Source organism: Loxodonta africana, chromosome 4 (assembly GCF_030014295.1).
Source record: "Loxodonta africana isolate mLoxAfr1 chromosome 4, mLoxAfr1.hap2, whole genome shotgun sequence".
Taxonomy (NCBI): Eukaryota; Metazoa; Chordata; class Mammalia; order Proboscidea; family Elephantidae; genus Loxodonta; species Loxodonta africana.
In genome coordinates, this window is record NC_087345.1 from 36,503,296 (window position 1) to 36,525,033 (window position 21,738).

The window sequence follows — 21,738 nt, forward strand, 5'->3', positions numbered from 1 at the left end:
CCCCTTGTTCCATGTCTGCTTCTGAACCTGGCTTAAATTTCTGGCAGTTCCCTATCAATGTACCACTGAAACTTAGGACCTTACCAGCTAAAAATCACCATGATTTCATCTACTAGTCTTGTTGTTAGTTGCCATTGAGTCAGTTCCGACTCATGGTGCCCCATGTTTGCAAAGTAGACCTGCTCCATAGCGTTTTCAAGAAGCAGATTGCCAGAACTGTCTTCAGAGGCACTTCTGGGTGGGTTCAAACGGCCAACTTCCAGCCAGTAGTTGAGCACTTAACCGTTTGCGCCACCCACTTGCTTGCTAGTCTAGACGTACCTTATAAAAGTTGCATTTTTGAAATAATAACTATAACTTTGATCACTTTAATAATTATATTATTCATTGAGCTTGTACTATGTGCTCAGGCACATAGCTAAGTTATTCACATCTTTTTTCTTATCTAAACCCTTTTTTTGTTTTTAAACCCTCACAATGACCCAGGGGGTAAGTATTAATATTATCCCTGATCATAGAGGTAGAAACTGAGGCTTAGAGAGATTTAGTAACTCATCCAAGGTCAAGGAGCTAGCAAGTGGTGGGGTGAGAATTCAAATCCACATTTTCTCACTAGGGACAGAGGCTTTGCTTTTAATCAAGATTCTACATAACGTGGAACTCCTGCAAGGTAACCAACCTCTCAGTCCTCACTACTTTGGACATGCTTCAAAAGTGTAAAGTGATACCAGATAAATGAATTCAGCTTGTTGATGATTTCTAGCTGGGAAAAAAAAAAAATTAAAGGTACATTTATCAAGAAGGCAAAAGAGTCTCTTACCTCAGTATGAAAAGTAAGCCAGTGTGTTGCAAGTGTCAAATGACAGTTTGGACAACAGAAAAGGACTCGGTATAAATGAGATGGGCAAAGGCTGCATCCTGTCCATTTCTTCTGAGATACATACAAAATAAAGGACGTAAGAGTGGCCCATCCATTGACTTCATTATAATAAAGTGAATTACTTTGATTTCAATCTGCCAAAAAAAAAACCTATTTTCAGTTTTCAAAATATACGTTACTGTCACTATGAACAATGAGCAAGGAGTCTTATCCTGTGGTGGGGGAGTCTTTCTTCCCACAGTACCTGGCATATGACCAAATACTACCCCACTCCTGCAAGCCTATTTGATCCTGTGAGTTTTGGCAGACATGCTTGGTAGGTTTACAGCCTATACTTCTATAAATCTACTGGTGGTTAAAAAAAAGAAAAGCATAAGCACAATGAAACTGTAAGTCTTCCTTAAATTGCACTCATCTGTGACACCCAAATCAAAGGCATGTCAGCAGAGGCCCCCCCTCCGCCCCGCCACCGCCAGTTCCCTGTAAGAGAATATTAACCATTATTCCTGATCATCTAAGACAAACAGGTTCATATTCAAACACTGGCTGTCAGTGTCTGGCTGTCAAACAAAGAACAAGGCTAAGGTTTCGGCCTTCCTGTCTGTCCACTGGGTGACAGTGTTGTTCTGCCTGAAATAAATGTGCTTTGTCCCTGGGCCAGAAAACTCCAGGTCCCCAAAAGGAAAGACTACAGCCAGATGGCATTCTGAGGGCCTTGGGGGAGCTAGTTGCTCTGTCTTCCTGGAGTGAAGCAGAATGGTTCTTTTTTTTCTTTATCTTTCAAGGGAAAATGTGAAGTGAAAAACTGTTCTGATGTTACCATATGGGGATAGGTTTCTTTGGACAAAGCAGTACAGAGAATGGATGTGATTATCTGTAATAAATTAACCTACATTTTTCCAGATACTTTAATGAAAGCAAAGAGCCTGCAAAGAACATTGTGAAAAGTCAGCTGAAAAACAAAATTTTTTTATAATTGTGCTTTAGATGAAGGTTTGCAGAGCAAATTAGTTTCTTATTAAACAATTAATACACATACTGTTTTGTGACATCATTTGCCAACCCCACAATGTGTCAGCACTCTCCGCTTATCGACCTTGGGTTCCCGTTACCAGCTTTCCTGTCCCTTCCTGACTTCTTGTCCTTGCCCCTGGGCTGGTGTCCCCGTTTAGTTTTGTTTTGTTTTATAGGCTTGTCCAATCCTTGACTGAAAGGTGAACCTCAGGAGTAACTTCAGAACTGAGTTAAAAGGGTGTCTGGGGGCCATACTCTCAGAGTTTCTCCAGTCTCTGTCAGACCGGTAACTCTGGTCTTTTTTTGTGAGTTTGAATTTTGTTCTATATTTATCTCCATCTCTATCTGAGACCCTCTATTGTGATCTCTGTCAGAGCAGTCAGTGGTGGTAGCCGGGCACTATCTAGTTGTGCTGGACTCAGTCTGATGGAGACTGTGGTGCTTGTGGTTCATTAGTCCTTTGGACTAATCTTTCCCTTGTGTCTTTGGTTTTTTCATTCTCTGTTGCTCCAGACAGGGTGAGACCAGTGGAGTATCTCAGACGGTAGTTTACAAGCTTTTAGGACCCCAGCTGCTACTCACCAAAGTAGGATGTAGAACATTTTCTTTATAAACTGTTATGCCTTTTGAGCTAGATGTCCCCCAAGACCATGGTCCCCAGGCCTTAGCCCAATAATTTGGTCCCTCAGGGAGTTTGGATGTGTCTATGACGCTTCCATGACCTTGCTTTGGTCAGGTTGTGCTGGCTTCCCCAGTACTGTGTACTTTCTTACCCTTCACCAAAGTTACCACTTATCTATTGTCTATTTAGTGATTTTCCCTCACTCATGAGTTTTTATAATAGTGGTCTCATTCAATATTTGTCCTTTCCTAATTGACTTATTTCACTCAGCATAATGCCCTTCAGATTCATCCATGTTGTGAGTTGTTTCGCAGATTCATCATTCCATTGTGTGTATGTACTATAGTTTGTTTATCCATTTGTCTGTTGATGAGTACTTAGGTTGTTTCCATCTTTTTGCAATTGTCAGTAATGCCACAGTGAACATGGTTGTGCGTGTCTATTCATGTGACAGTTCTTATTTCTCTAGAATATATTCCTAGGAGTGGGATTGCTGGTTCATATGGTATTTTTATTTCTAGATTTTTAAGGAAGCGCTATGTCATTTTCCAAAATGGTTGTACCATTTTGCAATCCCACCAGCAGTACATAAGAGTTGCAATCTCCCCACAGCCTCTCCAGATCTGTTATTTTCTGTTTTATTTTTTTAAATTAGTGCCAGTAATGTCGGGGGTGAGATGGTATCTCATTGTATTTTTGATTTGCATTTCTCTAAGGGCTAATGATAGAGAGCATTTCCTCATGTGGCTGTTAGCCGCCTGAATATTTTCTTTGAAGTGTCTGTTCATATCTTTTGCCCATTTTTTAATTGGATTATTCGTCTTTTTGTTTTAGAAGTGTTGGATTTTCCTATAGATTTTAGAGATTAGATCTTTGTTGGATTTGTCATCGCCAAAAACTTTTTCCTAGTCTGTAGGTTCTCTTTTTACTCTTTTGTTGAAGTCTTTTGATGAGCATAAGGATGTAATTTTTAGAAGATCCCAGTAATCTAGCTTATCTTCTGGTGTTTGGGTATTGTTAGTTATGGTTTGTATCCTGTTTATGCCATGTATTAGGGCCTCTAGCATTGACCTGATTTTTTCTTCTATGATCTTTATGATTTTATATTTAGGCCTTTGATCAATTTTGAATTAGTTTTTGTATATGGTGTGAGGTATGGGTCCTGTTTCATTTTTTTCCAGGTGGACATCCAGTTTTGCCAGCATCATTTGTTAAAAAGACTGTCTTCTTCCCATTTAATGAATTTAGGGCCCTTGTCAAAGATCAGGTGATCCTAGGTGGATGGATTTACATCTGGGTTCTCAATTATGTTCCATTGGTCAGTGGGTCTGTCGTTGTACCAGTACCAGGCTATTTTGACTACTGTGGCTGTATAGTAGTTTCTGAGGTAAGGTAGTGGGAGTATCTTACTTTCTTCTTCTTCTTCAATAATGCTTTACTTATCTGGGTCTTCTTCCCTTTCCATATAAAGTTAATGATAATTTTTTCCATCTTGTTAAAGAATGCTGTTGGTATTTGGATCAAGATTGCATTGTATTTGTAGATTGCTTCAGTTAGAATTTACATTTTCAAAATGTTGAATGTACCTATCCATGAGCATGGTATGTTTTTCCATTTATATAGGTCTCTTTTGATTTCTTGCTGTAGTCTTCTGTAGTTTTCTTTGTATAGGTCTTCTACATCTCTGGTTAGATTTATTCCTAAGTATTTTATTTATTTATTTATTTAGGGGCTATTATAAATGGTATTGCTTTCCTTTTCATAGTTCTCTTAATTGGTGTTGAAAATTCATTTTAGCTGTTTACTCAACTGCTTTGGGATGGATTGATTCTTTAACAGAGGTGTACATTCTTTTTTTTTTTTAATTGCTTTTTGAAAACATACACAGCAAAACATACAGCTAATCAACAATTTCTACATGTACAATACAGTGAAATTGATTCCATTCTTCAAATTGTGCAGCCATTCTCATCCTCGTTTTCAGATTTGTTCCTCCCCAATTGACATAGACTCACTCTCCCCTAAGCTTCTTATGTAACGTTTTGAGTTGTTAACAATTTGATCCTATATAGTAGGTTCTTTAAGAGAACACAGTGTTCACTGCAGACATTCTTTACTAGCTAAGCTAGACTGTTGTTTGGTTTAAGAAGGCTTCAGGGGATATTTTTGGATTATGTTTTCAGGGTTAAAGATTAACTCAGGAAAATAGTTTCAGAGGATTCATCCAGTTTTAGTGGCTCCAGAAGTCTGAATTCCATGAGAATTGAAATTCTGTCTTATATTTCCCCTCTTTTGATCAGGATTCTTTTTTATAATCTTTGATCAAGATGTTCAGTAATGGTAGCCAGGCACCATCCAGTTATTCTTGTCTCATAGCAAAGAAGGCAGTTGTTCACAGAGGTAATCAATTACACATTGCATTTCAGAGGTGTTCATTCTTATACAATGTGCTCATGTATGGGCTGTGCATTACCCAGGGCTGGGAAGAGGGACAGGATTATGTTTGTGGAATGTCATTTCCAAATTACCAGGTCACAATTTTACATTATTTCATCTGTTCTGACATGATCCCTGTCTCCAAGAGGAAAGGTAGGCAAGAACAAATATTTAAAACTCCATGTGATCAATGGGAACAATGGAATTGTGTTGTGATAATGCAATGGAGGAGATAGACCAATTGAACAAGCCATGCATGTCCTCACTTTAAGGTACAGACAGGGACAAGGCGGAAAGTGAATAGAGTCTTTACTTTAGGTGGCTTTAAGAGGGTTGGTTTGGGCTATTTTTTGTTCTCCTCTCCCTCTCGCCAAAATGGAGTAGAGAAGATAACGGGTCAAAATATTGTCATTCTTCATTACGTAGTAAGTGTATTAGTTTCCTGGGGCTGCCATAACAAAGTCCCACAGATTGGCTTATAGGAACAGAAATTTATTGACTCTCACAGTTCTTGAGACCGAGTATGAAATCAGGGTGTTAGCAGGGCCATGCTCTCTCCAAAGGCTCTAGAGGAAGATCTTCCTTTCTTGTCTCTCTCAGCTTCTGATAGCCCCAGCATTCCTTGGCTTGCAGCTGCAGCAAAATTTAGGCTCTGCCTCAGTCATCATATGCCCATTTTCTTTTCTCTCTCTCTCTCTCTCCTCCTCGTTCTCCAACTTGTCTTTTATAAGGATACCACTCATACTGAATTAAGGTCCTCCCTACTCCAGTATGCCTTATGTTAACTGATAACATTTTCAAAGACCCTATTTCCAAGCAAGGCCACATTCACAGATGCCAAGGTATAGGACTTCAGCATATCCTTTTGGTGAGCACAATTCAATTCATAGCAGTGAGCACTGAAGGCATGTTAATGTGGGGCTTCCTTCTAAACTCATTTTAATTAGGTTGAAACCTATAATAGAATTATCAATTTAAGAAATTATAGCATGAAACTTTTTTAGTAGTTAAAAACCTTTTTTTTTTTCTTCTTTGCCTTATTAAATATTACTTGTTCCAATCTATCTGTGATGGTAAGTTAACACATTTGTGTTCTATTACACCTAACATACAAAGATTTATTTACATTTAAAAATATACTAAAAGTGCTATATTATTTTCTTAGGGAGCTCTACTTGAGTTCTGAGAATTCAAGTGATGGTTAGAAATATAAACAGGTGGTTTGGCTCCAGATTGGGCTTTCATTCCCTGAGTCCTGTAAAGACATTGAGCAACACAGAACAAAAGGCTACAGAAGACAGGATGCTAAGCCTTGGAGCAGTATGTCACGTCACTGTCTCAGCCCATTGGACACACCAGGGCCCATACAGATCGTACCCACCATATCTAGATAGCACGGCCTACTTAGGGCAAAACTATAGCCACAGCCTTTATACTCTCTTTTTTGTTGTTAATTGCTGTCGAGCCAGCTCTGACTCATGGCGATCCCATGTACAACAGAATGAAACGTTGCCCTGTCCTGTACCACCTTCAGAATCATTGGTGTGCTCAAGTCCATTTGCAGCCACTCTGTATTTTTAGTGTCTTCCAGCCTAGGAGCTTCATCTTGCTAGCACTATAGTGGGCAGTACTCTGTTGTGATCTATAGGGATTTTTTTTTTTTAATGGTGCTTTAGGTGAAAGTTTACAGAGCAAATTAAATTCCTATTTGACAGTTTATACATTAAGTGTTTCATAGCCTTGGTCTCATTTCTCACAATGTCTCCATTTCCGCCCTGGGTTCCTTGTTTCCTTTTGTCCAGCTTTCTACCCCTTCTTGCCCTCTCCTCTTTGCTTTTGAGCAAATATTGCCTTTTTGACCTCTTATAATTGATTGTTCTAAGGAACATGTTCCTCTCAGGCATTATTGTTTATGTTACAGGCTTGTCTATTGTTTGGCTGGAAGGTGGTCCCTGGGAACAGCTTCAGTTCAAAGTCAGAAGGGTGCCTTAGGGCTGTAGTTTCAGGGTTTCTCCATTCTCTGTCAGATCTGTAAGTCTGGTCTTTTTTGTGAATTTGATCTTTTGTTCTACTTTTTTCTTCTCCCCTATCCAGGACCGTCTGTTGTTATTCCAGTCAGAGCTGTCAGTAGTGGTAGCTGGGCATCATCTAGTTCTTCTGGTCTTGGGGTCATGTAGGCTGTGGTTTATGTGGACCATTAGTCCTTTGGACTAATTGCTCCCTTCGGTCTCTGGTTTTTTTCACTCTCTTTTGCTCCAGACTGGAAGAGACCAATAGTTGTATCTTAGATGGCCACTCACAAGCTTTTAAGACCCCAAAGGCTACTCAACAAGGTAGGATGTACAACATTGTCTTTAAGAACTATGTTGTGACAATTGATGTAGATGTTCCCTGAGTCTATGGTCCTTTGCCTTCGAGCCTGGGAACTTCATCCCATGAGATGTTGAGTTATGTCTAAGAAATTTCCCTGACTCTTGTGTGCTCTACTGTTTATATTAATATATGAGGAACACCTACAGTCGTGTATTTAGAAATTTCCACCACCAAACCTGTACCTTTCGTGGGTGTGCTCCCTTACCCTCCCTCACCTCAATTTAGGAGTGGTGTTGAGGAAATGGTCAGAGTAGACAACAAGGACAAGAAGTCTAGAGCCAATGCTACACAACACTAGGCCTTGGTCAGAGTTGGGGCTCAATAAATGAGTGATTAAATGATGAACCTATGATCTCTCTGTTTCCAATCTCTCCCTGTCTTTCTGAAACCGGTGTATTTTCATAAAGCCCAGCTTTGATGATGTTTTGTTGTAGTTGCTGCTTCCTGCTCAGAAACCTTTTGATTTCCCATTTCATTTCAAATAAAATCCAAACTCAGCTTGGAATTAAAGGTCTGTGTTTGCTAACCTTCCCTTTACCTTCTTTGTCAGCCTCTTCCCTGTTCCTCTTCACTTACCTTGTGTTTTGGCCAAACATGTCTTGCTCTTCTATCTTCTGATCATCTGCACATGTTATTTTGAAATGGCAAATTCTTCAGTAAAGAGCTGGCAGAAGAAATTTAAGCACATTTAATGTAAGAAAAAAAATATTTAAGGGTTATCCTCTTTAGGTGCGATAGCATTTAAAAAACAAACAAACAAAAAAACCCCATTGCCATCAAGTTGATTTCAACCCTACAGGACAGAGTAGAACTGCCCCATAGGGTTTCCAAGGCTGTAATCTTCATGGAGGAGCCCTGGTGGCATAATGGTTAAAGCGCCCAGCTGCTAACCAAAAGGTCAGTGGTTTGAACCCAGTCCTTTGCTTCCATAAAGATTTACAGCCTTGGAAACCCTATGCGGCAGTTCTACTGTGTCCTATAGGGTGGCTATGAGTTGAAATCAACTTGACAGCAACGGGTTTGGTGGTTTTTTTTTTTTTTAATCTGCTTCATCTTTGTCCTGCAGAGCAGCTGATGTGTTTGAGTCAGCCATCTTCTGGTTAGCAGCCAAGAGCTTAACCCCTGCACCATCAAGGCTCCTTGGAATAGCATTAGTATGTGTAAATAAAGAGTAAAAATAATTCCGTCCTGTCATTAGTTACAGACTTTACTAACACTGTATTAATCTCTTGAGAGCTTCAATTCTGACTTTGATCAAATTAGGGCAGGAAGTGGGAATAAGCCACATTGTGCTAGGAACAATGCATTTATACAGGATCATAAACATACTCCTAAATGCTTCCAATAAAACATTGAATTGCGGAGCATCAAACTGAAACAGCTAACTGACCCCAGCCACTGCTGCTTTCCAGTGCCCTTTCCTTAGCCTTTTCCAAGCTGGCTGTACTTTGGCACTTACATTTAGGATCAGTGTTCTTTATTTAGGTCCAAACTGCCTAGGCTTAGGAAGAAAAAAAAAAAAAAAAAACTCTAGATAAAAGTCTTTGTGGAATTCGATTTCTTTAAATTAAAGAGCCCTTTCCAAAAACAGAAACCTTTCCTTCCTAATCACTCATGGTTTTCTCCTTTGGCATTGGATTGGCTTCAAATTTAGTACAAATGACTAATAATAATTTACATTGAAGAACTGTTATAATTTCTGAAGCATTCTGTGTATTTCATTGTGTTGAATTCTTATAACCATTCTGTGAGGTCAGCAAGCCAAGGGTTGATATCTCTTCCTGACTCGGGAAGCAGAGTTCAATGTGGTTAATTGGCTTACCCAAGATTACACAGCTCATAAATCCTGAGTTGGGGTTGATGTCTTTCAGCCCAGTGCTCTTTAGGCTGTACATCAAAAAATAAGGCGATATTTTGTATGGAAGATGGCTGACTAGGTAGAAGCTTCCGCTTATCCCTCTTACAACAAAGACTCGGAAAAAAAAACAAGTGAATCGATTACATACAGGACAATCTACGAACCCTGACCATCAAACACAGGACTAAGGAGTTGACCTGAGTGACAGGGGAGCAAAAAGTCACGCTGAAGCTACCGCTTCCAAAGCCAGTGTGCCACACCGCAGCCTTGAGCCCTCGTGGTTCCCTGGTGCCACAGTGGTGGGGCTGATTGAGGCTTACTGAAACGGGGCAAGCATGGATGTAGGCCTAGCCCTCGGGACCAGCCTCGGAGGGGACCCAGCCAGCGTACGCAGGCTGCACACCGATACGGCTGACAGGCAAACGAAAAACCACAGGGAAGCAGCAACTGGTTTTGGAGCCTGGGGCACAGCGTCCCAGACAGGAAACCTTGGCGCTGGGCTTTGGACTAAGCGTGGAGGAGCTGATTGCAGCTTCCTGAGATGGTGCAAGGAAGGGACGCAGCCCTAACCCTCTGGGGCAGTCTCAGTGGGGAACCAGCCAGCGCACACAAGCTGCACACCTCTCTGGAATCTCAGAAAAAACAGTCCTCACCAAACAAGATAACTAACTTTGTCTATATTGCTCCTCTACTCTCTACTATCTGATCCCTCCCCTCCCTGCCCCAGCCAGCTTCATTAACATTGGAATTCCCTGGACCAGAGAGTGAAGTGCACTGCCATTTTTTTTTCTTCTTTCTTTTCTAACCTATTTTCCTGGCCTGAGAAAAGCAGCATTTAACAATCAAAGGAAAAACCCTTCCCTGACTTCCCTAAACTGGAATAACAATACAGAACCAGCTCCATCCAGGCATAAGAGACCCACAGTCTTTGGCTTTCATCCCTACAGGTAACCAGGTGGCTATTATAATGCAAAGGCAATTCTGATAGAGATCTGACTATAATTGTTTTAGCTGTGCAGTGGAAAGGCAAGTTTTGGAGGTCAGATACCTCTCTACCTATTAAACAGAGCCCTCACTGATCCACACCAGGGAGCTGAGGGCTGAGGCTTCACCCACACCACCTAGCCACCTGCTAAAGGGGACCGAGGAATCTATAGAGGCACAAGCACTGGGTGCCTAAAGTACAGCTGCAGAGCCCACCCACCAGAGTGCTCTAGAGAATAGAGCCACTCCTACCTCACTGACAGTTGGGGGAAGGCTGTCAGCATCCTGCCCTCCTTGGAGTGTGACCCTCTGCCACTACTAGAAACTGGCACATACAACCATCACCACTACTTCTCTAAGTTAATAGGTGAGAGCCTATACTGTACACTAGGTGACACGCTATCAAGACATCTGAGCTGTTACTATTCAAGGATAGTGAATGGACTCATAGGCTTATATACCTGGTAACAGCTCAGACCAGCTGGTAACATGACATAAATGATTCAAAAGTTACAGCAATCAAGATAGCTCAATCTAGTACCCCATCTGGGTGTATTGTAATGAAACAAAACAAGAAGATAAGATTCGGTGAGCAAATATAGAAGAAAACATTACAATATCTTATAGATGGCTCAGAGACAGCAGTTAATATCAAATCATATAAAGAAGCAGACCATGATTGCTTCTGCAAACCCCCAAATCAAAGAATCAAAATCATTCCCAGATGTAGATACATTCCTGGAATTGCCAGATGTAGATTACAAAAAGCTAATATACAGAATGCTTCAAGACATGAGGGATGACCTCAGAAATGAAATAAGGCAATCTACAGAAAAAGCCAAGGAACATACCGATAAAGCAGTTGAAGAAATCAAAAAGATTATTCAAGAACATGGGAAAAATTAATAAGCTGCAAGAATCTGTAGAGAGACAGCATTCAGAAATCCAAAACACTAACAATAAAATTACAGAATTAGACAACTCAATAGGAAGTCAGAGGAGCAGAATCGAGGAATTGGAATGCAGAGTGGGGAAGCTGGAGGATAAGGCAATTGGCACCAATATAGTTGAAGAAAAATCAGATAAAAGAATTAAAAAATAATGAAGGAAACCTAAGAATCATTTGCTACTCTATCAAGAAGAATAACATGTGTGATTGGAGTTCCAGAACAGGGAGGGATAACAGAAGATACAGAGAGAATAGTTGAAGATCTGTTGGCAGAAAACTTCCCTGGCACCGTGAAAGATGAAAAGATATCTATCCAAGATGCTTATCGAACCCCATACAAGATAGATCCCAAAAGAAAATCACCAAGACGTATTATCATCAAACTTGCCAAAACCAAAGATAAAGAGAAAATTTTAAAAGCAGCCAAGGATAAATGAAAAGTCATCTACAAAGGACAATCAATAAGTTTGGGCTACGTGGCAGAAACCATGCAGGCAAGAAGGCAATGGGATGACATATATAGAGCACTGAAAGAGAAAAACTGTCAGCCAAGAATCATATATCCAGCAAAACTCTCTCTCAAATATGAAGGTGAAATTAAGACATTTACAGATAAACAGAAGCTTAGAGAATTTGCAAAAACCAAACCAAAACTGCAAGAATTACTAAAGGAAATTCTCTGGTCACAAAATCAATAATATCAGATACCAACACAACACAAGGTCACAGAACAAAACATCCTGATATCAACGCAGATAGGAAAATCACAAAAACAAAATAAGATTAAGTTAAAAATTGCTCAAAACAGGGAATCATTGATGTCATTACGTAAAAGATTACAATAGTCAAAAAAGAGGGACTAAATACAGGAGGCATAGATCTTACATGTGGAGAGGAAACCAAGGCAATATAGGGCGATACAAGTTAGGTTTTTACTTAGTCAAATAGGGGTAAATATTAAGGTAACCACAAAGAGGTCTAACAATTCCATACTTCAAAATAAAAACCAACATAAACATAACGACTCAGCAAAAATAAATTGAACTACTATGAAAAGGAGGAACACACATTCTACAAAGAAAAACTTCTCAGCACAAAAAAGTAAGTTGAAAAATGAAATTGTCAACAACACACAAAAAAAGGCATCAAAATGACAGCACTAAACTCATCTATAATTATGCTGAATATAAATGGACTAAATGCACCAATAAAGAGACAAAGAGTGGCAGACTGGATAAAAAAAACACAATCCGTCTATATGCTGCCTACAAGAGAGACATCTTAGACTTAAAGACACAAATAAACTAAAACTCAAAGGGTGGAAAAAAATATATCAAGCAAACAACAGTCAAAAAAGAGCAGGAGTAGCAATATTAAGTTCTGACAAAATAGGCTTTAAAGTTAAATCCACCACAAAGGATAAAGAAGGACACTACATAATGATTAAAGGGACAATTTACCAGGAAGATATAACCATATTAAATATTTATGCACCCAATGATAGGGCTGAAAGATTCATAAAACAAACTTTAACAGAATTGAAAAGTGAGATAGACACCTCCACAACTATAGTAGGATACTTCAGCACACCACTTTGGGAAAGGATAGGACATCCAGTAAGAAGCTCAATAGAGACACGGAAGATCTAATTGCTACAATCAACCAACTTGACCTCATAGACTTATACAGAACACGCCACCCAACAGCTGCAAAGTATACTTTCTTTTCTAGTGCATATGGAACATTCTCTAGAATAGATCACATATTAGGTCATAAAACAAGACTTTGCAGAATCCAAAACATCGAAATATTAAAAAGTATCTTCTCAGACCATAAGGCCATAAAAGTAAAAATCAATAACAGAAAAATCAGGGAAAAGAAATCAAATACTTGGAAACTGAACAATACCCTGCTTAAAAAAGACTGGGTTATAGAAGACATTAAGGAGGGAATAAAGAAATTCATAGGATTCAACAAAACTGAAAACACTTCATATCAGAACTTTTGGGACACAGTGAAAGCAGTGCTCACATGTCAATTTATATCAATAAATGCACACATACATACATAAAGAGCCAAAATCAAAGAACTGTCCCTACAACTTGAACAAATAGAAAGGGAGCTACAAAAGAAACTCTGAGGTACCAGAAGAAAGCAAATAATAAAAATTAGAGCAGAATTAAATGAATTAGAGAACAGAAAAACAATTGAAAGAGTTAACAAGGCCAAAAGCTGATTCTTGGAAAAAATTAACAAAATTGATAAACCATTGGCCAGACTGACTAAAGAAATACAGGAAAAGAAACAAATAACCTGAATAAGAAATGAGATGGGCCATATCACAACAAACCCAACTGAAAAGACTCATATCAGATTACTATGAAAAATTGTACTCTAACAAATCTGAAAACCTAGAAGAAATGGATGAATTCCTAGAAACACACTACCTACTTAAACTAACACAAACAGAAGTAGGACAACTAAATAGACCCATAACAAAAAAAGAGATTGAAAAGGTAATTGAAAAACTCCCAACAAAAAAAAAAAGCCCTGGTCCTGACGGCTTCACTGCAGAGTTCTACCAAACTTTCAGAGAAGAGTTAACACCACTACTACTGAAGGTATTTCAAAACATGGAAAAGGACAGAATACTACCTCATTCTATGAAGCCAGCATAACCCTATACCAAAACCAGCTAAAGACAACACAAAAAAGAAAACTACAGACCTACATCCCTCATGAACATAGATGTAAAAATCCTCAACAAAATTCTAACCAATAGAATTCCACAACATATCAAAAAAATAATTCATCATGACCAAGTGGGATTTATACCAGGTATGCAAGGATGGTTCAATATTAGAAAAACAATTAATGTAATCCGCCACATAAATAAAAGACAAGAACCACATGATTTTATCAATTGATGCAGAAAAGGCATTTGACAAAGTCCAACACCCATTCATGATAAAAACTCTCAGCAAAATAGGAATAGAAGGAAAATTCCTCAGCATAATAAAGGGCATTTATACAAAGCCAACAGCCAACATCATCCTAAATGGAGAGAGCCTGAAAGCATTCCCCTTGAGAACGCGGAACCAGACAAGGATGCCCTTTATCACCGCTCTTATTCAACATTGTGCTGGAGGTCCTAGCCAGAGCAATTAGGCTAGACAAAGAAATAAAGGGCATCCAGATTGGCAAGGAAGAAGTAAAATTATCTCTGTTTGCAGACGACATGATCTTATACACAGAAAACCCTAAGGAATCCTCAAGAAAACTACTGAAACTAATAGAAGAGTTCAGGAGAGTATCAGATTACAAGCTAAACATACAAAAATCAGTTGGATTCCTCTACATCAACAAAAAGAACATCGAAGAGGAAATCACCAAATCAATACCATTCACAGTAGCCCCCAAGAAGGTAAAATACGTAGGAATAAATCTTACCAAGATGTAAAAGACCTATACAAAGAAAACTACAAGGTACTACTGCAGGAGACCAAAAGGGACCTACATAATTGGAAAAACATACCTTGCTCATGGATAGGAAGACAACGTTGTAAAAATGTCTATTCTACCAAAAGCCATCTATATATACAATGCACTTCCTATCCAAATTCAATGCCATTTTTAATGAGATGGAGAAACTAATCACCAGCTTCATATGGAAGAGAAAGAAGCCCCGGATAACTAAAGCGTTACTGAAAAAGACGAACAAAGTGGGAGGACTCACTCTACTCAATTTTAGAACCCGTTATACTGCCACAGTAGTCAAAACAGCCTGGTACTGGTACAACAGACACATAGACCAGTGGAACAGAATTGAGAATCCAGATATAAATCCATCCACATATGAGCAGCTGATACTTGACAAAGGACCAGTGTCAGTTAACTGGGGAAAAGATAGTCTTTTTAATAAATGGTGCTAGCATAACAGGATATCCATCTGCAAAAAATGAAACAGGACCCACACCTCACACTATGCACAAAAACTAACTCCAAATGGATCAAAGGCCCAAACATAAAATCTAAAACGATAGAGATCATGGAATAAAAAATAGGGACAACTTTAGGAGCCCTAATACATGGCATAAAGAGAATACAGAACATTACTAAAAATGCCAAAGAGAAACCAGGTAACTGGGAGCTCCTAAAAATCAAACACTTACGCTCATCTAAAGACTTCACCAAAAGAGTAAAAAGACCACCTATAGACTGGGAAAAAATTTTCAGCTACGACATCTCCGACCAGCACCTGATCTCTGAAATCTACATGACTCCGCTAAAACTCAACCACAAAAAGGCAAACAGCCCAATTAAAAAATGGGCAAAGGATATGAACAGACACTTCACTAAAGAAGACATTCAGGCGGCTAATAGATACATGAGGAAATGCTCTTGATCATTAGCCATTAGAGAAATGCAAATCAAAACTACAATGAGATTCCATCTCACTCCAACAAGGCTGCCACTAATCCAAAAAACACAAAATAATGAATGTTGGAGAGGCTGTGGAGAGATTGGAACACTTATACACTGCTGGTGGGAATCTAAAATGGTACAACCACTTTGGAAATCGATTTGGGGCTTCCTTAAAAAGCTAGAAATAGAACTACCATATGACCCAGCAATCCCACTCCTTGGAATATATCCTACAGAAATAAGAGCCTTTACACGAACAGATATATGCACACCCATGTTTATTGCTGCACTGTTTGCAATAGCAAAAAGATGGAAGCAACCAAGGTGTCCATCCATGGATGAATGGATAAATAAATTAAGGTATATTCACACGATGGAATACTACGCATCGATAAAAAACAGTGATGAATCTGTGAAACATTTCATAACATGGAGGAACCTGGAAGGCATTATGCTGAGTGAAATTAGTCAGTTGCAAAAGGACAAATATTGTATAAGACCACTATTATAAGATCTTGAGAGATACTTTAAACTGAGAAGAACACACTCTTTTGTGATTACGAGATGGTGGAGGGGGGGTAGGAGAGGTGTATTTACTAAATAGATAGTAGACAGGAACTACTTTGGGTGAAGGAAAGGACAACAGTCAACACAGTGGAGGTCAGCACAACAGGACTAAACCAAAGCAAAGAAGTTTCCTGAATAAACTGAATGCTTTGAAGGTCAGCAAAGCAGGGGCAGGGGGTTGGGGACCGTGGTTTCAAAGGACATATAAGTCAATTGGCATAGTAAAATCTATTAAGAAAACATTCTGCATCCCACTTTGAAGAGTGGCGTCTTGGGTCTTAAATGCTAGCAAGTGGCCATCTAAGATGCATCAAATGAGTCTCAACCCACCTGGATCAAAGGAGAATGAAGAACACCAAGAACACAAGATAATAACGAGCCCAAGAGACAGAAAGGGCTACATGAACCAGAGACTACATCATCCTGAGACCAGAAGAACTAGATGGTGCCCAGCCAAAACCGATGACTGCCCTGACAGGGAACACAACAGAGAACCCCTGATGGAGCAGGAGAGCAGTGGGATGCAGACCCCAAATTCTCATAAAAAGACCAGACTTAATGGTCTGACTGAGACTGGAAGGACCCTGCTGATCATGGCCTCCAGACCTTCTGTTGGCCCACTACAGGAACCATCCCCGAAGCCAGCTCATCAGACATGGATTGGACTGGACAATGGGTTGAAGAGAGATGCTCGTGAGGCGTGAGCTACTTGGTTCGGGTGGACACTTGAGACAATGTTGGCATCTCCTGCCTGGAGGGGAGGTGCAAGGGTAGAGGGAGTTAGAAGCTGGCAAAACAGTCACGAAAAGAGAGAGTGCAAGGAGGGAGCGGGCTGGCTTATGGGGGGGAAGGTAATTGGGAGTATGTAGCAAGTCGTGTATGGGTTTTTGTGTGAGAGACTGACTTGATTTGTAAACTTTCACTTGAAGCACAATAAAAATTATTAAAAAAAAAAATGAGAGGCAGAAAAAGCAGCAAACCTTGATTCTGGTTCTGGCTCTGCCTCTAACTTGTTGGGTGACCACAGATAATTAACCTTTCTGGTCCTCAATTCCTTTATCTGCAAGTTAACAGAGGCTGGATCAGATGATCTCTAGATAACATTCCAACTATAATAGTCAAACAGAAAAATGCATGTTCTGAGGACAAAGTCGTATCCATATTAAAAACCAAACCTGTTGCTGTCAAGTTGATTCTGGCTTAAGGCGACCTCATGTGTTACAGAGTAGAACTGCTCCATAGGGTTTTCTTGGCTGTAATCTTTATGGAAGCAGATCGCAAGGCCTTTCTGTGGTGCCACAGGTGGGTTTGAATTGCCAACCTTTAGGTTAGTAGTCAAGCACAAACTGCGCCATCCAGAGACCTTTATTCATATCAGGGGGTCTCTAATGCGGTTCTACCTGATTCTCAAACACTTGTGGAAAACATGCTTCTTTGAGGCAAGTGATGGAGAAAAACTGGATTTTGCTATGCTTTTCAGAAATGAATGTCAGAATCACCAGGCTTATTAAAATACAGCCTGTGGGAAGAAGTCCAGACAAAAGGTCTAGGTGCTCCCTGACTGACAAGTGAATTCAAGCCCTCACTTAGAATCTGTAGAAAGTATAGAATAAAGTTGGTGAAGTTAATTACCTCAAGCTTGGAGGTAAAAAACTCAACCTCTTATATGAAAGGTATGCGTCAGAGTTGTATCCTTTCACCATATTTATTCAATCTGTGTGCTGAGCAAATAATCTGAGAAGCTGGACTATATGAAGAAGAACAGGGCATCAGGACTGGAGGAAGACTCATTAACAACTTGTGTTATGCAGATGACACAACCTTGCTTGCTCCAAGAGTACTTGAAGAGCTTACTGATGAAGATCAAAGACGACAGCCTTCAGTATGGATTACACCTTCACATAAAGACAACAAAAATCCTCACAAGTGGACCAATAAACAACATCATGATAAACGGAGGAAATATTGACATTGTCAAGGATTTCATTTTACTTGGGTGCACAATCAACACCCATGGAAGCAGCAGTCAAGAAATCAGACGACATATTGCATTGGGCAACTCTGCTATAAAAGACCTCTTTAAAATGTTAAAAAGTAAAGATGTCCCTTTAAAAAGTAAAGATGTCTTTGGAAAACCAAGGAATAATTGATGCCTTTGAATTATGGTGTTGGTGAAGAATACTGAATATACCATGGACTGCCAGAAGAAAGAACAAATCTGATTTGGGGGAAGTATAGCCAGAATGCTCCTTAGGAACAAGGATGGTGAGACTTCGTCTCACATACTTTGGATATATTATTAGGAGGGACCAATCCCTGGAGAAGGACATCATACATGGTAAAGTAAAGGGTCAGCAAAAAAGAGGAATATCCTCAATGAGATGGACTGACACAGTTGCTGCAACAATGGGCTCGAGCATAATGATTCTGAGGATGGCACAGGACCAGACATTTTTTCACGCTGTCGTACATAGGGTTGCTAAGAGTCAGAACTGACTTGACAGCACCTAACAACAACAACAATGCAAACATAGTTTATAACTAAACAAACAGACATTTTAACAAATGCCATTTCTGATTACAAATATTTGTGATCTCAAGGATACAAGTCAGCAGTCCATGGAACCATTACAGTAAACCTTTCTATATCACTAGACTTTCTTAGCAAACAGCCTGAGAAGTTCAACTTTATAATGACAAGCTACAGAATAAGTTTTATGAGATTATATGTAAATATTCATAATATATATTTTTTAGTCTATGTAAGATATACTGGCTTTGTATGTGTCTTGTCAGATACCCAGATTAGTTGTTACACTACTGGGCATGCTTCAATAATAATTTATAGCCAGTGTTGAATTAAAGAACATAAGGCTTAGAATTTTCTCTCTCCTCACTAAGAACCAGAAAGGGGAAGATGAACTGCAAATAGGAAAACTAGTTATTTTGATCTGGACGATGAAGGGGTCAAGAAATTTCAGAGAGCATCCTGGCTGAGGCCTCCTCCTGGAATGCTGGTGCTCCTCAGTGTTCTGCCATTAGCCCCTTAAGAACTCTCCATACACTCACTATTTCCCATAAAGTCAATAGCCATCTCTGTATGCAAGTGACACCCAAATCTCCATCACTAGTCCAGACTCTCACCTGAGCTCTGGGCCCATATACCCAAGTGCCTACTGGATTTCTCCACTTGGAAGTGTTTTTGGTACTTCAGAGTTAACAGTTCCAAAAATTAAATTCATCTCGATTATAAAGTGCAAAGTAGAGAAGGCATGAGGAGAATGGTAAAAGATGAGACTAGGTCAAATCATACACGGCCTTATAAGCCATGAAGAGAAGAAGCTGAGGGAGGATGCAGAGGAAGAGGAGGTAGAGCAGGTGGAGGAGGAGGAAGAGAAGCAATGAGGAACACTGAAGTGTTTTAAACAAGGAGTGGCATTACATATCTGTGGTTTAGAAAGATCCCTATTGGTGCAATATAGATAATGAATTGGAGAGAGAAATAACTGGGCTGAAAGACCTTTTAGAAGGCTGTTGAGACAATCCAGGTGAGAGAGGACTGAGGCAGTGGATTGGAGAGGGGCTTATAATGTTGAAAGCGGACTTAGTGCCCCAGTGTCATCAAGGTAATGTTAGTGACGATGCTTGCAGTCCTAGGAAAACTCTAGGGAACAGAGCCAGCACTGCTTGGTCACCTGCCCACTCTCCACCTAAAGAGTCTCATCCCACACCAAAATGCCTTCATTCCTTCCTTCCCCAATATATTTATTGAGTGCTTGCTATGTGCCAAACACTATTCTTGATTCTGGGGATACAGTCATTAACAAGGAAGACAAAAATCCTCTGCTCTTCTGGAGCTTACATTCTAGGAGGGCAAGAGAAAATAACAAATAAATATATTATTGCCTTAAGTTACCTAGTCCTCCCATAACAACAACAAAATCACAAGTGGATGACTTTAAAGAACAGAAATTTATTTCCTCACAGTTCCAGAGGCTACAAGTCCAAATTCAGGGCGTTGGCAGGCCCATGCTCTGTTTGTCTGTTCTAGGAGAAGATTTTCGTCTCTTTCAGCCTAGGTGTTTCTTGACATTCCTTAGCTGCAGCTAGATGTGTCTTCACATGGTGTCACATGGCATCTATCTTCCCTCGTGTGTGTGCGTTTCTTGTTTTTTCCCCTTTTTATAAGACACCATTCAGAAGGGATTAGGTTTAGGACCCACCCTATTCTGGCATGACATATTAAGATAACAAAAGAAAAACCCTATATCCGAACAGGGTCATCTTTACTGGTACAGGAGTTAGGACTTAAACATACCTTTTTGGGGGACACAATTAAATCCATAACAATTATGTTGTAAAGTGATCAATGTCCTAGGAAAAATACAGATAAGGAAAAAGAGGACTAGAGAGAAGGAGGGGCAGCAGAAAAAGGGGACCTAGGGTGCTGTTTAAAAGGTTCTGGGTTTTGTTTTAATTAAGGGAATCTGTTTCCTGTAAAAATGACTTTCTTGTGGATATAGATTCATTAAGTCATTAGAGTGTAAAATCATAAACCGTTATAAATCTTAAAGGAAAAAGAATCACAGGTCATCCCAACATATGAATCAAGTATGTTCATGGAGATGTATTTTTTATTTGATGAGGGCCTGATTAGGAGCTATATTTTTAAAAGACCTTTTGGATGAATACTGAAAACATGATGCTAAGTGGAAGAAGTCAGATGCAAAACGCTGCAGAATGTATGACTCTGTTTATATGAAATGTCCAGAACAGGCAAATCTATAGGGACAGAAAGTATATTAGTGATTTCCAGGGGCTGAGGGAAGGGGAAATGGGGAGTGATTGCTAATGAGTTTGGGGTTTCCTTCAGGGGGGATGAGAATGTTCTATAATACGTGAATTATATCACTTTTTTTTTTAAGTTGGAAAAAAAAAAAAAGGACCTTTTTCCCAGTGCCCTTCTCAAAAAAAACCAGTAAGCATAGAATATTGTCAGAAGAGCAGTGTTAAGTCATTAAAAAATATGTATATATTTTTGCTGTAGAGGATGTGAATCAGCTTGTACACAGAGCTATACAAATAGCACGCAAGCTAGAATCCGTTTTGTTCAGCCAGCAAATGTTCCTGCATAAATTATTCTGTACCAATGCTCAAAGGCTTCCTTCCTTTCTGAATTTCTAAATCTACTTTCTAACCATAAATATGCTGAATAATACTAAAGAGGTACTGACAATGAAAGAAATAGATTTTTTTCCTTCTAATTTTGTTCTGCATTCCATTGTTTCTTAATGAATCAGTTAAGGATCCTTGGCTGAAACCAGTTCTGCCTAACTTAATGAGGGGTGATTTGGAAAGGATTTAGGGCACTTCACAGAGTCAAAGACAGACTTCATCAGCTCATTAATAAAACCCTGAGAGGGATAGGAGCCAGGGCAGCTCCAAGGCTCTCAGCCGCAGACACTATGGGCCTTCTTTCCAGAGCACGGCCACCAGATGACTCAGCTTTCTCCTGCTGTCCATTTCTGTATGTTTGTTCTTCAGATGCAGCCCAGGAGACAAAGTCCGAATGGCCTAACCTGAATTACATGTCCAAAACAAACAAACCCATTGCTGTAGATTCCGACTCA

General features: G+C 39.6%; 1 protein-coding gene across 11 annotated transcripts in view; it reads right to left on the bottom strand.

The window, feature by feature from the left end:
• Window positions 1-529: 529 nt before the first annotated feature.
• VEZT (vezatin, adherens junctions transmembrane protein) overlaps window positions 530-21,738 on the bottom strand; it is a 117,249-nt gene continuing 96,040 nt past the window's right edge. For 6 of the 11 annotated variants that reach the window (XM_064283716.1, XM_023559796.2, XM_064283714.1 and 3 more), the window contains 2 exons: window positions 7,902-7,989; window positions 530-1,014 (listed from right to left, as the gene is read on the bottom strand). The gene's annotated coding sequence lies outside the window, so the exon portion shown is untranslated. The remainder of the gene's footprint in view (window positions 1,015-7,901; window positions 7,990-21,738) is intronic. The other 5 variants (XM_010599413.3, XM_010599405.3, XM_010599399.3 and 2 more) reach the window with 2 other exon arrangements.